The 14749-nt window shown below is 38.9% G+C and overlaps 1 protein-coding gene across 2 annotated transcripts in view; it reads left to right on the plus strand.

Annotated features, from left to right (window-relative positions):
• Positions 1-14749, plus strand: part of eng (endoglin) — a 58438-nt gene that overhangs the window by 2647 nt on the left and 41042 nt on the right. The window lies entirely within an intron of this gene.

Consider the following 14749-nt stretch of genomic DNA (forward strand, 5'->3'; position numbering starts at 1 on the left):
TTATATGTTAGCTTCTGAAAGGCTTGCAGTGTATCCAGCCTGTAGCCTGTCTCTTGTACAACGACAGCTGTGATATGTTTCAGTTTCTCCACTGACCTGAAACTTGAAAAGCGGCAAAGTTAATGGATGGATGAATATGTTGTCAAGGTGTAACTGAAGCTGACACCTGTTTTTGTTTATTTATTTTTCATTTCAAAAGGGTAGACCTGAAATATACAGTGGTAAATGAATGCATTTTGCCACGTCTGCCCTTAATTTGCAGTATATTGCTGATAATAAAATCTTTCTTTTATGTTTCTGTACTGGTCAATCCAACAAAAAATGTAGGCTCTTAAATAAAAAAAAATATATACATTTGAAGCTAAAATATAACTATTGTTGTTACCAAGGAGTCTTTAAATGTATAATTTTGCAAAAATGCTGACAAAAATTGAAGCACAGTATTATTTTTGCATTACCAAATTGGAGCTCTTTGCTTTTATTCTTGAACAGAAAAAAGTACAGTTTTTGTAAGTTATTCAGGATTATTTCTGACTTAATAGAGAATTCCAGTTTTCTGGCCCAAATTTGGGAATAAAAACACAGAATCAGTTTGAAAAGCGTTTTCATGGTTGAGAATGTAGAAGTGTGAACTCACTGAGAAAGAAAGGGTTTTGAGTCAAAGTGCCAAATGACGCTGAATGGGTTTCTTGTTTTTATGACAGGTGGTTAAATACATTTTTAAGCACTTAATATGCAAGCAAAGAAACCTATTACTACTGCACAGCAAGTGTTGAGACTGACGTAAGAAAAAGTACAAAACCTGTCTTGTCCTATCCCTTTTTTTCAATTCAAATTAGATTAAAGAATATGGTCAAACAAGAAATGAATAAATATTTAATATAGTTAAATCATGAAGATGAAGTTAAAATTCTTTCTGTTCTTTAATCCTGTATCTTCTGAATTTTTTTTTTTAAAGTTTTGTTTAAGCTGATGTGATAATTTACATGCTTTTATTTCATGATTGTTAGTGTTCCATAGATTTAAGGCACAAGTCACAATTTTGTGAATATCTGAAATCTGGTGCCGCACACAAAATTCAGAGACAAAGTTTTAAACAGAAAAAAAAAAATGCATATTGACATCAAAGTTTACTTGAATTGGGATAAAGGGCTCAGCATGAGCATGTTTGCTTTTTAACTTGCACAAAAAGACATAAAATTAGAAAAAAAAAAACATTTCTGCTCAAAACAAAATCTTTCAAATCATCTGATCTGATTTAAGAATGTCAGCATTCAAGCTGCAATATTTTGTCTTTTACTGTCAAAATTTAACATAATTTGATGTCTTTTTAGAATTTAGATTGACTGCATAGACATTGACAAACTGCCAGTAAAATAAGACAGTGTTAATGTGTTTAAAGCTGAATGCACATAAAGCAAAGTCTCCCCAAGGCTCTAAATGTCAACCATAAAAGCATAATGCGCCCTGTTGTTATGCAATACAGTTTAAATATAAACCGTCTGCAAAATACAAGTCCACTTTGCTTCCATAAAGCTGCACTTGAAGGTAAAAGGAGCACTTTTAAGTGCTGTATAACCTTTGTCTCACTCGACTTCAAACATATTCATCAGATAAATAAGGTTACTTTTCAAATACAGCCGAACTAACAAGCAAACAAAACTTGTGCCAGAAAAACAAGCCTGTTCTCTTCTCCTGGCCCCAGCGCTGACCCTCTGTATGACAAATCACAATATTGCCACAAGTGTTAAACAGCCTCTCTGCAGGGTGCAGGTGGCAGGGATACAGAGGTGGGTTTTTCGGCCAAATGGCAGACGTTTGCAGAGTTGACCTCTTGCAGCTTCCACTGCAGGGGATCATTCTCTCTGTCTGCTGCTGGAGTCTGCGAGGAGCTGTTTAGCTCGGCCCTTAATTGCCACTGTGATACATAGTCCTGAATTTACTACTTCTTCTTCTGAGAAAGACTTTTCAAAGAATTTTCTCTGCCTCTCATTTCTGCTGCAGCAGCTTTGGTTGAAAGGCTTTAGGAGGAGCTGTGACTCTCTTCTTGGTTCATTCTCTAACCCTGTTACCAAATGCTGAAGCCTTAACCAAAACATTGCAGTGACATGTCGAATTTCCAGTACTGGGTGCATTGTTTATTCATCATTATATCGTCCAATATTGTCACATTAATGTGTCGTTTTCTCTGACATTGTCTCCTGGGCTTGGTTGTGTTTCGTTGTCGAACAAATGGAGCAGAAAAATCAGGTGTGACACGCTGAAGCATAACGGTACAGAAAAATCAAATTTGGCACTGAAAACAGATCAACACCAATATATTTACATTATGAGTCGAGCTCTGTTAGTTCAGCAGCATCGTTCCCAGCTGCATGTCTCCGTGGGAGTAGCCACAGTGTCAAAGTTCCTGAAAAGAAGAAGTAAACACAGAAAAAGTAAATCAAAAACAGCCCCAGGCCTGCAAGAAATCCCACAACACTCTCTGCCTGTTGCGACAATATATGAAGTCTCAGTTTTGCTGAAGCTTCACTGAAACTTAAACCATGTTTTAAGCTCCTTCGTATCCAGTTAATTAAATCCTTGTGTGACTTCTTAACAAGGTGAAACTTTAAAGGGACGAAATGTCCTTCAAGGCCAGATCTCCTCTAAAGATATCCCTGCGTATCATGTGTGATAGATACACAACCTTCAGGAAAGCCACAGGATTATGTTTCAGTCTTAGTCTGAGACTCAAGTGCTTACTTACCCACTTCATTTCCTGCCACTGGAAACGTAATTCTTCCCTCGAGCACCCCCCTGGGTGTTCAGCTATCATGTATTTGCACATTTTTTAAAACGCAGTAAATAAACTTACCGATTAATGGGGAAAAAAAAAGTTGTGCTGTGCTGCAGAGCTTCCATATTTCTTAGGAGTACTTACATTGCTGTATGATGCGTAATTCAGAGGTGTTCCTACTCAGGAAAACGAGCAATTTTTCAGCAGATAGAAATGTGAGCAAAACAGTCTGAACGATCCTGCAGGACTGAAAGATTTTACTGTTTGGATCAATAATCAGAGAAAAAACAATCTTAATCTTAATATTATCCCTAAATAATGATAAATTTTGTCCCTTGAACTTTTTGACATCACCTCAAGACTACTTTAACAATCAATCACAACCTGTCTCTCAACATCATCCTCACTCGTTATTAAAATTCCTCATGTTGGGATCAATAAGTCCTTTTTTTGTTTACAGCCCATCCATAATCTCTGAACAGGCTCCCGTCAGGCTCCAGTAAAACAGACAGCATCACACCAGTCTTAGTTTCACCACACTGCCTCCCTGTGAGGTTAATTGCGTTTAAAATTTTCTGCTGCTTGTTTTGAAGGCCTTACATGGTCCAGACGGCGGGTTTATCTCTGAGCGCCTGTGGTGCCTCGATTTGTCTAAATCCCTTTAGTCATTTAACAGGGGGTATTTGTTTGTGCCAAGATCATACAGGCAAAGTTGCTTGTGCAAGTGGTGGAATTCATTCCCTGTCTGTGTTTGGTCAGCTTAGGCCTTCCTTTGTCGTATTTATTGTTTGGACATCACTGTCGTTTATCTTGTTTGTTTGTGTCTGCTTTTGCTCCTCGGCAGTTTAAACACTTTCTTTAAACTTTGTTGTTTGGAGGGATTTGAGACATGTATTAAATCTGGAAACCGTCTGTGTCGTGGTCATGACGTGTTTGTGATAGGGCTTCAGATGTTTGTTTTAAACTGGCTAAACAGTTGCAGTATCATTATCCTCACTAGTTAGCTCCAGAATAACTCATTGGCTACACTAATTAGGGATATTTTTTATAGCTGTAGTCCTGAAATGTTGGTCATGTGTTACTGTTGTCCAGCCACCTGCCACTGCTGCCGGGGGTCTGATTAATATCTACCTCATAATATTATAATTCTCAACGATGTGTCAGGAGTGGGCATTTCACACATTTCTTCAACTCAATAATTACAGGGAGCTATTCAACAATTATAAGTTCTGCTGAGTGCTTCACTCCTGGTACAAAGTTATTGCAGACTTATGTTACGCTAGATTGGCTTCACAAAGTTTGACCTTAGTTTTGTTTATTATGTCAAAGAAGCTGTCAACTGGGACTCTTGAAAACCAACAGTCACTGTGGTTTTCTTTGTTTCCAAATCTCACAGAACTAGTCTTACTGGAACTAGTTTTACTATATATTGAAGGAAAGAAAGTTGTTAGAGGAAGTATTTAACTCATGATAAATTAACAACTGCTCAAAATCAGGATTTATCCCTACTACCCGTATGTAAACAAGCACAGATGCAAATAGCAGTATTTTGATATAGATATAGATATAAAGTTGTGAATTGGCTTTATCATGTTGAACTGGCATCCATCCTACCCAAGCTATACATTGGAGGCACAAATCTTGATGTTAACCTGCAGGAAGGACTGAAGTTTGGTGGTGCTAGCTCTGCAAACATTATCCACACTCAGCCACAATGTTGCACAATTTTGATTGTGTCAAAGTTGTTAAAAGTTATTTGTTTGTTTTAGATTTTCAGACAGGCATGTTAGCATTACAAGAATTTATTTTCTTTTTAGACAATTTGGAACTAGTGGCTTTATAACATCTCAACATTGGGCAATGTAGAGAAGAAACATCTGAGTGCATCTCTTGAGCAGTCACTTCCTGGAGTTAATATTTATTTTACAAGTAAAAAATATTGTCACAATTAGAAGTGAAGTGATAATGGTTATTCAGTGCTGATACTGTTATTAGTGAAACCAATAAATTATATTTTGATTTATAAGTATTTACTGTAAAAAAAAAAAAAAAAAAAAGTTCTAGATCATAAAAAACAACTTTTATGTTATTCTTAGAGCAGCTTCTTGAAAGTGGAATAATAATCCTCAAGTGGGTAATTTTTTTAAACAAGTTCTCAAGGAAACTATTTATCATGTTGATGAGACAGAGGTCTTTGAATTTGATGACATGTTTAACAACATAGGGGTTAAATTAGCATCTTAACAAATGCCTAAAATTAAAATGAAATTTGAAAAATCCAAAACAGTAGTTAACCTGTTACAATAACAGTACTTTTTATGTCATGTAGTCCTGTGATCTCTTACAGGACATTTAACAGGAGAGAGTAGTGAGTAAAAACAGAAGCTGAAAGGACACAATAAAAATTAATAAACTTTGCACAAAAATAGAGACTTTTGTCTTTGTTGGTTATTACTTTGTTGATTATTTTCTCTTGGAAATAGCTGTGTCCTGGTCTTCAATACGCCTTGAGGCTCCTGTTGTGAAATGAACAAACTGTTAAATTGTAAATATCTATTTTTTTTCTTCTACTTCAATCACCCAGTCCTCCAAACAAAACATCACAATAGTCACAGCAGAATCAGCTGTTTGGTGTTGGCAAAGAAGATTCAGCAAATTTTTCATGAGCACAACCCAAACACTTAAACAGAATTTCTGTTGAGATTTATCCCCTAGGTGCATTGTTACCATGAAGAAATTAAGAAATTTCCTTCATTTTTGCACTAATTTTACAGAACCCATAATGTTCTAATTATAGTAATCAGTCAGCTCCTAACAATGACTGCAAAGGCCATGATATCCTGTCTTTAAGTCAATTTAACGGGTAACTTCCACTTCTTAAATGCCTCAACTTCCCAGAATGCAGCCTCATCATCCTCTATTATCAGACCCTCATGCCTTTAAATCACTTCCTCTATCACACAGGCCTCTGGTTGTATCGATATAACTCTGATCACATCAGTCATTTCCCCTCCAACTCCTCCAGATACACAGAAGAATTATGCAACAGTTTTTGTAAGTAGTGTCCCCCTTGAAAAGTAAACTTATCTGCAATTTGCTGAGTGGATTGAGTGTCCCTACGAGTTTTTAAAATCTTAAAATTATAGCACAGAATTATTTCTGGCTGGCAATTCTAAGCTAATGATGGGTTTTCACACAACGCAGCTGAATGGATAAATAGCTGTTTAGCATCTCCATAGGAGGAGATTTTCAATTTCTTCAATTCCAGACCACTTTATAACAGCAAACGCAACAAGCGCTACCACTTAAGCAGCCTGGAGCAGTCCGTCATTTCAACAATTATCCATGTGTCTGACTGAAGTCTTTCTATTTAGCGATTTTATCCGCTGTGTGCCCGGCATTTCCTGGCGGGGAAGTAGTGTTGAATATGCCCCCCACTGCAGCAACTTTCCCAGTGGGAGCCGGGCAGCATGATGTCAGCCGCCAGACCTCCTGCTGCATTTTCTTCCTACCCCAGAGTCTCCCTCCACGGGCTGGAGGAAAAGCACAAAAGTGATTAGTGCAGCCGCTGGTGGAGGTGGAGAGGGGGGTCTGTCTGAAGAGAGGGGGAATCTAAAGAGGGAAAGAGAGCCAGACAGACCGACAGACGAACAGAGATAACAGAATTCACAAAGGCTGGTTCATGGAGACAGTCAGGGAGTGGGGGGTCAAATCTGTGTGACTGTCAGAGAGCAGATGAGTTGTTAAGAAGGATGACGTGAGGAGAAAGGGGATTAAAAGAAGCAGAGGGAGAGAAAAGGGATAAAAGAAGGGGTGAAATGGAGATTCATTTCAATTTAACTTTGAAAAGAAGAAAAAGAAATATAGGGTTTTAGGATTTAACTGGAAAAAGAAAATGAATTTCTGAGATTGAAGTATCAGAAGAGATGACAAAGGTTTCCCACATGAATTCACAAGTAAAGAAAAAAAATGCTCATGTTAAAAATGGCGTTGAGAGTCAAAACAGTCCACTTCCCCTGTTTGACTGTAGTGAGCCAGCTCAGCCTGCAGTCAGACTGGGTGGCAGGGAGACGCGACCACTTGTCGCTGCCTCAGACCGATTTCAATCTCCTCCAGTGTTATGCCCCTCCCAAATAACAATCCATTTCTGACTGCGCTGCTTTTCCTCTGTTTGAATACAGAGCTCAGTGTGAGAGAGCCTCACTACACCGTGTTCCTCTGCTTCTATAGTTCCCACATCTTATTCAGCGGCTTTGTTTATCAATACTGAAGCATGCAATGATATGGGATACCAAAGACACAGAAACACATGAGGTATTAATTTTAAGTGGCAGTTTTGTATGTGAAATCATGCTAAACTTTTATCTCTTTAATTTAATTTTTTTATGACTAATGAAAAAAAATTGCAATCCCTCTCTTGTTTCAGTTGTACTCTCATTTTTATTACTCAGACAAACCCCGCAGTGCTCTGCAGCAAACTCAGCAACTCTCCACTGTTATCTTCCTATTTTTCTTTCACCTTCTATTACTAGAAACATATTTTAAGCTCTCCTTGCTGCAAGAGGACCCTGGTTTCTGTAAATTGTGTTAAACTGTGTCCTCATGCAGAAAAAGCAAAAATAAGTTGACCTTTTTGGGTGAAAGTATGAAATAATAATGCTTTTATACTTATATAATGCCAGATCTTCAGCCCTGTTATGTAACTTCTTCTTCTCCTTTTTTTAAGATACAGCTCTAAAGCTTCGCTTCAGCAGCCCAGACTTTGTTTCACAGTTCACTTATAGAAACTGTAGTGTGACTGAGAAGCACAGCAGACTATAATGTCCATCATTATACATCATTACCGATCCCAGATTACAGCTCGTCTGTATCTTGTCTGACCCCTTCATGATCGTCATCACTGTGGGGACTACAAGGTCCGGCACCCTGAGGCTCCACGCTCTGCACTCTGCGGCAGCTTGAGCTCTGAATGGCTCATTAGTACTGGGTGAGATAAACGCCTCGTCAGCATGGCGACCACTTGTGCTCATTTCAACATGCCTGCTGTCTGCACAGATAAGGCATGGCATTATGTGTGCTTATCTATCGGTCTGTCTGCAAACTCATGGCCTGTCACCCCCCCACTATCACAAACACAGGAAACATACCTGAGTTTTGGGGCCAAATTTGGAGGGAAACTCTTGGCTGGCTCGCCAGTGACTTGAAGTCAAAGGTGCATGAGGAAGGGTGAGAAGGTGTGGGATGTCAGGCAAAGCAGAAATCTGTCTGACTTTTAATTGATAACGGTTATTCGGGGCAGGAATTGACCCTTAATCCGTCATAGGCATATCCAACAATTGTTCTTTTTGTCTGAAATGCTTCATGTTGTGTTTTTAACCCTGTATCACCCAAAAGTCATGAAGGGCACTTGGAGTTTTATTTCTTATTTGGCCTCAAAAGACTCAGAAATCATGCCCAGGGGAGCTCTTCTTCTTTGAAGAACTTTGCTACAACAAATGGTTAAATAGTAGAATTAGGGATGCACTGATCCAACTTTTCTGGTTCCAATACCTGTACTGATACCTGGGCTTTGGTATCGACCGATACCGATACTGATCTGATACCAGTGTTAAATAATAACCTGCATGCCCTACTGTGGGATAAGACTGTGTTTGTTTTGGGTAAAAGGCAAAAAATGAGTATATGGAATTACTGAGGTTAATATTTATTTAAACTATGAAATATTTATATGTTTACCATCCAAACAATTCTTCAGAATGTACACAAGTTCTTTTTAAATGTAAAATTTGATACCCTGTTGGCTGTAGGGATGGGTCCCGAATTATGTCAAAAGTAATGGGTATCGATTCGTAAAGAGTCAAAAGGTACCATGTTTAGGTACCTGGACGCATCCTTGTGACCGTGAGGGAGTGGAAGAGTAGGCGGTTTTCCATGCGGGACATGAACACCGCATTTCAAGGTTATATAATGAGGAATATATTTGTTAAAATGTAAAAAAAATACACTTTATTATTAAACAAATTGATATTTTTTACCAAATAAACACAACAAAGTACCAAAAACTGGTACAGTTGAGTACCGCTACCGATTGCCAGGTACCAGGCATCGGTACGATATTGTTTGAAATGTGAAAGGTACCCATCCCTAATTGACTGGTCATGCAGCAAAAAACGAAGCAAGTGCATCAGAGGCAACATTCCAAATCAAGTAGCAATAGATAGTAAAGATTCCTATATATTCCTATGTAGTACCGTGATACCACGAATATCCCTGTAAAAGATTTCTTCATTATAGAACTGTATGAATTTTCTCCCTAACTCAAATGGTTTAAGAATGGCAATAATTGAAGATCAATTTTAAAATAGGAGGGCTGGTGCACTGATGGGTTTTAAGGAGTTTTTGAGGAACTAACATCCATTGCTTTGAACTCTTTTCTCCACCTCAAAAAAGTTCCAAGTTTAAATCTTTGTTTTTATGTGCACAAATCTGATTTCCAAACTGGTCAGTGCTTTACAATTTCCAATGTGCAACAGAGTGTTGAAATGTGGCAGAGCCTCTTGATTTAAGCACTGTGTGGGCAGTTTTCCTGTTGATTCAGGCGCCACACCATTCAATCTGTGTTCAAAATGCTGAAGTCTCCCTCTGATGTCTGACTCTGTGTGTGCGTGTGTGTGTGTGTGTGTGTGTATGTGTCCAGTATGAGTGTACCTTTGATGCCGTATCCTCCCAGGATTTGGACATTGGATTTTTCATCTGCTCATACTTCTGTGATATGTCGGAAGCAGAATGTGCGACTCAAAGTAAAAGCCTTGAGACGTGTGACAGATTATTTTAATCTGCTCACACACTGTAACTACAACAAATCCAACAAGTCAAACTTGGGATACTTAATAATCTCTTCGCACACGCTGGAGGGAATAAAGTTACACTTGTCAAAAGACTCTCCCAGGTCCAGAAACTTCCATTAGTTAAATTGTGAAAATGAAATCATAAACCTGAAGCTTGCAGATCTCTCTTGGATATAATTTAAAACCCTAACGATCTTGTAGGTCCATTTTCTTGTCACCAAATGAAATAAAACATATTATTTTTCTGTCACCAAGGGGTTTTACCAGCACTAGAAAGCAGTATTTGTTTTTCCTCCCATGTGGAAGTCTTAAGAGAAACGTCAATCAATACAGGACTGAAAGCTTCTCTTTGTGGGTTGCAGACTTGTGTTTTTTGGATCATAATGGTAAATCTAAGTGGATCATTGATTGTCCTCTTGACTTCACTCACTTTAGAAACGTAAAAAAAAAACGTAGTAACACAGCCTTCATTAGTATGCCACCCTCACATCGGAAACCATTAATACTTGCTGGCAAAAACCAGTCAAGAAAAACGAGCTAATCTCTGTTGGTTCTACACCAAGCATATGTTGTGCAAAGCTACATTAATCTTGAATGATTGGGAGCAACTGGCGTGCAATGAATCTCTAACGCTTCAATCTGCTTTGGTTGCTCACAGTTAGCATAAAACTTGCTAAATTAGTCTGTCCATCCAGCAATTAACTCCCGGATGATTAATTGTGTTTTGCTAGCGCTTTTGTGTATTTTGGGGGAAAAACTGAGCTTGATGGAAAAGAAGAGGACTGTAGCTCCTGAGAGTAGGTTTTAGATGATTTTCATTTTGTTGTTGAAGCCTAAAACTGTTTTAACGGTTCAGTTTAGGGGTGAAATAGCAACATTATTATGGTTTTGCTTAATAATGCATAAACCAAAAATAAACCAAATTACTGGACAACATCACATGGCAGTAAGAACTGCCGATTTGGGGTAGTATTGTCTCAAACACTGGAAGAAAACAGCTCGAAATGAATCCATCCACTTCTGACAGCTGATCCCCTTCAAATAATCGAACAACACTAAATTTATGCAATCACTGGGTTTCTGCTCTTTCTGTTTATGTATTTCAATAGAGGGTGCCCAAGATGAGCACTGGGTGAGGCAGTGATCTGTCTAGAACAGGGGGTAGGCAATCTAGAGTATGGGTGCCATAGCTGGCACGTAAGGCTATTTATATCGACACACAAAGAGTAAGTAGGACAAAATAGATAAATAGATAAATAATCAAACTATTGTTTTGTATTGTGTTTAACACCTGACAAGAAATTGAGCACACTTTAAATGTTCTTACATAACCATTTAACAAATAATGTTAAATAATACATTTAAATCATGATGTTGCAAGTGCGTGAATGTGTCTTGCCAGTGCGTCACTGCAAATCTCTTGGGACATCAGTATGCTAGCTCGCAATTGCATCCATTTAGCGGCATTATCAAGGCAAACAAACCAAGTTCCAGTCATTATTTCCAGCATAGCTTGACAAGGTAGTATGGATCTATTGCCAGAGATGGCCAAAGATCAAGTGATATGCACCTTTTGCTGTGAAAGTATGGTATGTGGGACATCAAGTGGGCAGTGTCTTTTTGACACCAAACACGAAAACAGTGTTAGCAAAGTATACAAAACAAACCATCTAAGGAGACTTGCCTATCGACTACCGATGGTTTTATGAAAGAACTAGGTCTTCGCACTATGGGCACGAGTGTATTTAAAAGTGGCACGAGTCATGGAAAAGGTTACCGACCCCTGGTCTTGAATGTTGCTCCTTACATAAGACAATGAATTAACACAGAGGAAGAAGGCGACAATAGGTCTGGACAGCTGGAGTTGAGAGACCAAGGCCTTGCAATGATGAGCCTCTCCTCATCCAAGTTGGACAAATATAAAACCTCATATCTGTTGACTCCTGGCCTAACTCCTCTCGTTTTGTCGGTCTATTGTAGTAAATTTAAAAACCATCTTCTGTTGAGTTCTGTGTATTTAATTTTAAAGTCCACTGTATGTTTTAACGTTTTAACAGTACCCAACTTCCTGTCTTGCTCAGTCTTCTCTGGGTAAACTGATGTGTTGCTGGGCAAACATCTAGTAAGAATATAAGTCTTGCATATCTGATCTAGTGTGCTCCATTGGCTTGATATAATGTTGAAAACTTTTATTTACAGCCAGCCTTGCAGATTATTTTTCTTCACTTCCTGTTCATATAAGCTGGTACACTTTGATTTCGTATTCTTTTTTTATGGAACAATCCCGGTTTTCAGCAGACCAGATACCATTTATTCTTTCTGTAACAGACTTTAAATGAGCTTTCATACCACTCTAAATGTACCAGACCTGGACCTGGATCTATTTAAGGTTGATAAAACGGCGCTACAGGGTAGGTGTAGAAGTGTCAAAGATGAATTGGCTAACATCACAGTAGAAAAATGTTGTTGTTTTTTCCAGTAAAGGTCATTAATAAGCGATAATCATGACAGTTTTCACATGACAGACTCTAGCTGTTTTATCCATACCAACAGAAGTTGGTATGGATAAAACAGAAGTTACTATCAGGAGCTTTAATGTAACATTTATAGGTACAATGGATCATCTAAAAGATTACTCTTAGCAACGAATGAAAAGATAGTAGCTCTCCTGGAAATCTACAGTTTATTCAGTCAGATCCATCGGCATCAAAGGCTATGATACAGTAACGCAGGCAGGGCCTAAAGCGAGTGCCTGAATAACTGAGGAAGTGAGCCGCAGACCTTCCATACACCACTATTGGACTTGTTGTTACGCCAGCTTCCGACAACGACGAGACGACGGACGAATGGCTCCCAGAGGTGTAAACAGATCTAGTGTGAAGACAGGCTGTCTCCAAAACCTGCTATCACATCCTCAGTTCCTCTCCAGCAGACAGTGGACACGCGAGAAAGTCTTCAGCCATTAAACTGACAAGACTCATCAGCATTTTTTTTTTTTTTCGGGAGGTTTTTTGGGGCTTCGGCAGAGGGAGGTGAGATGGTCAGGAAGCATGTGTTGCATGGAGTGTGTAGTGTGTAGTAATGCAGGGGTGAGAGGCCAGGGGACAGTGCGGGCCCCTGCAGAGCACTGATAAGAGCTTGTTTACCTTCCTGTGGATGGTCAGGCCTCAATCTGCAGCTGCGGAAACGCCAGGACAATAGGTGTGTGTGTGTGTGTGTATGTGGAGCAGAGAGAGACTTAAAGTTCCCCCTCTCCCTTTCCAACTAACTCTGATAGGACTTTTGACCCCTCCCTGCTCTGCCTCCCCCACCATGACTCCACTATCCAACCCTGGGCACAAACAGTTTACTCTCCCCCCAAGGGAGCCAGGGAGACAGTCGGGCTTGACGTCGTCTGCTGCCAGGGCTTACCCTCCTTCTTTCTTTTGAGTGCAGCTCTGTGCTCCAGCTTCATGTCCCACATGTCTTCTTTTTTGCATCTAAACTCATTTCAAGTAGCCTGAGCCCTTTCTTACGATGACTCAGAATGAGGGAAGGCATGAAGTCAGTGTGTGAAATCAAGTCTGCCCTCTTGCTAGCCCGAGGTGTGTGAAAAGGCAGCTAGTTATTGGACCGCTAGCACTCGATGCCTTGAATCCAAATCAACATTTAGCTGCAGGTTTTATAAAAGTTTAAAATTCAAGGGCTCCCAACTGTCTGTTAGTTCTCTGCAATGTCAGTACATCAAGGAAACTCAAAGCTGAGGCAACAGTGCACAGGCAAGGAGAATTCTTGAGACCTTTAATGTTGTAACAGAAGCAGCAAACTAATGTAAACAGCAAACTAATGTAAACAGCACTAAAAGGACTCAGATATAGAAAAAATCTCCCAATAAAAGAAAACTCCTCAAAAACCCTTTAATATTAATCCAGGCATTTTTAGTTTACTGGCAGTTGTAGAAAGCCAGTGTAAACAGCTAGCAGCTAACCTTGTCCATAAAGACCACCAATCACAAACACACTGAAAATGACCGTAAATACAAACAACATCCTCTGTGTAATAAAATATTAGAACTGATCCAAAACACAAGTTTTATTCTTTGTTACCTTCAATCTAGTAGCCAAAATTGGAAGCTTACGTAAACAGCTAGCTTAAATCTTCCACACATTCCCATCTTTAAAAAAGTGATTATGAGCTCCTACTGTCAAAAACATGACAGCAACATTCTTAGCAAAAACGTTAATAAGCATTTATTTAACTAAAGCCTGGTGTCCTAAATTTACTGGCAGAGATCGCTAGCTAACATGAACAGTAAACACTGAAGTGCTAACGACACTCTGTATCAGCCTTATGCGTTTTCATACATACTGTATAACACTGTGAATATGGAAAACATAATTCATCAAAAAGGTTCATTAATAAATAAGCTACATTAGAGATATTTTTCTGAACCCTTGTATCCTTTACTTTTTGATTGAAGTAACAAGCTAACATGAGGAGCGAAAGCAGCGGTGCTAACATCAAAACCCTTTACTCTTCATTTTATATTTTACTTACACACATGCTGTAGAGAACTAACTGTAGATTATATAATCTCAGGGAATGGTTAAAAAATAGTAAGATTCAAACGTGATATGTACAAAAATATATGCTAAAAGTATCAAACATCGTAAACAGCACGGACAGTTGTGCTTATTGCATATCTATCATTTGCACACAGGCTGTGAAAACTGGAGATACCTAAAAGTATTCTCCAAGTATTTAAAAGTGCTTGAATTCATCTGAAGCACTTGATGAAAACGTGCTTTTTTTCTGATTTACAGCTCTCTGTTTGGCAGATGTCAGGCTTCCTGTCTTTTAACTTGAGTTGTAACAGCTGATCTGTCATTTTTTAGTGCTCAGTTGACTTCCCTTTATTTCAGCTGAGTGATGAGATACTGATTCCTGGAGATGTTTAAAACAAGAAGTGATCACTTTGTCACTCAGATGTACAGTAGATGAAAAAGTCTTTCGAGTTATTCTTCTGTTTTCTGTTTAGTGACAGACAGACTGGAGCCACTGTGGGTCAATGCCTGAACAAATGTTGAAACAGTAGTTTTGGCATGAAGTATAACACTGTGCATCTTGAGTTTGTCAGGCTTAGCTT

Source organism: Halichoeres trimaculatus, unplaced genomic scaffold (genome assembly GCF_033239565.1).
Source record: "Halichoeres trimaculatus isolate MK-OKI-2021-1 unplaced genomic scaffold, fHalTri1.1 fHalTri1_scaffold_16, whole genome shotgun sequence".
In the NCBI taxonomy this organism is placed as follows: domain Eukaryota; kingdom Metazoa; phylum Chordata; class Actinopteri; order Labriformes; family Labridae; genus Halichoeres; species Halichoeres trimaculatus.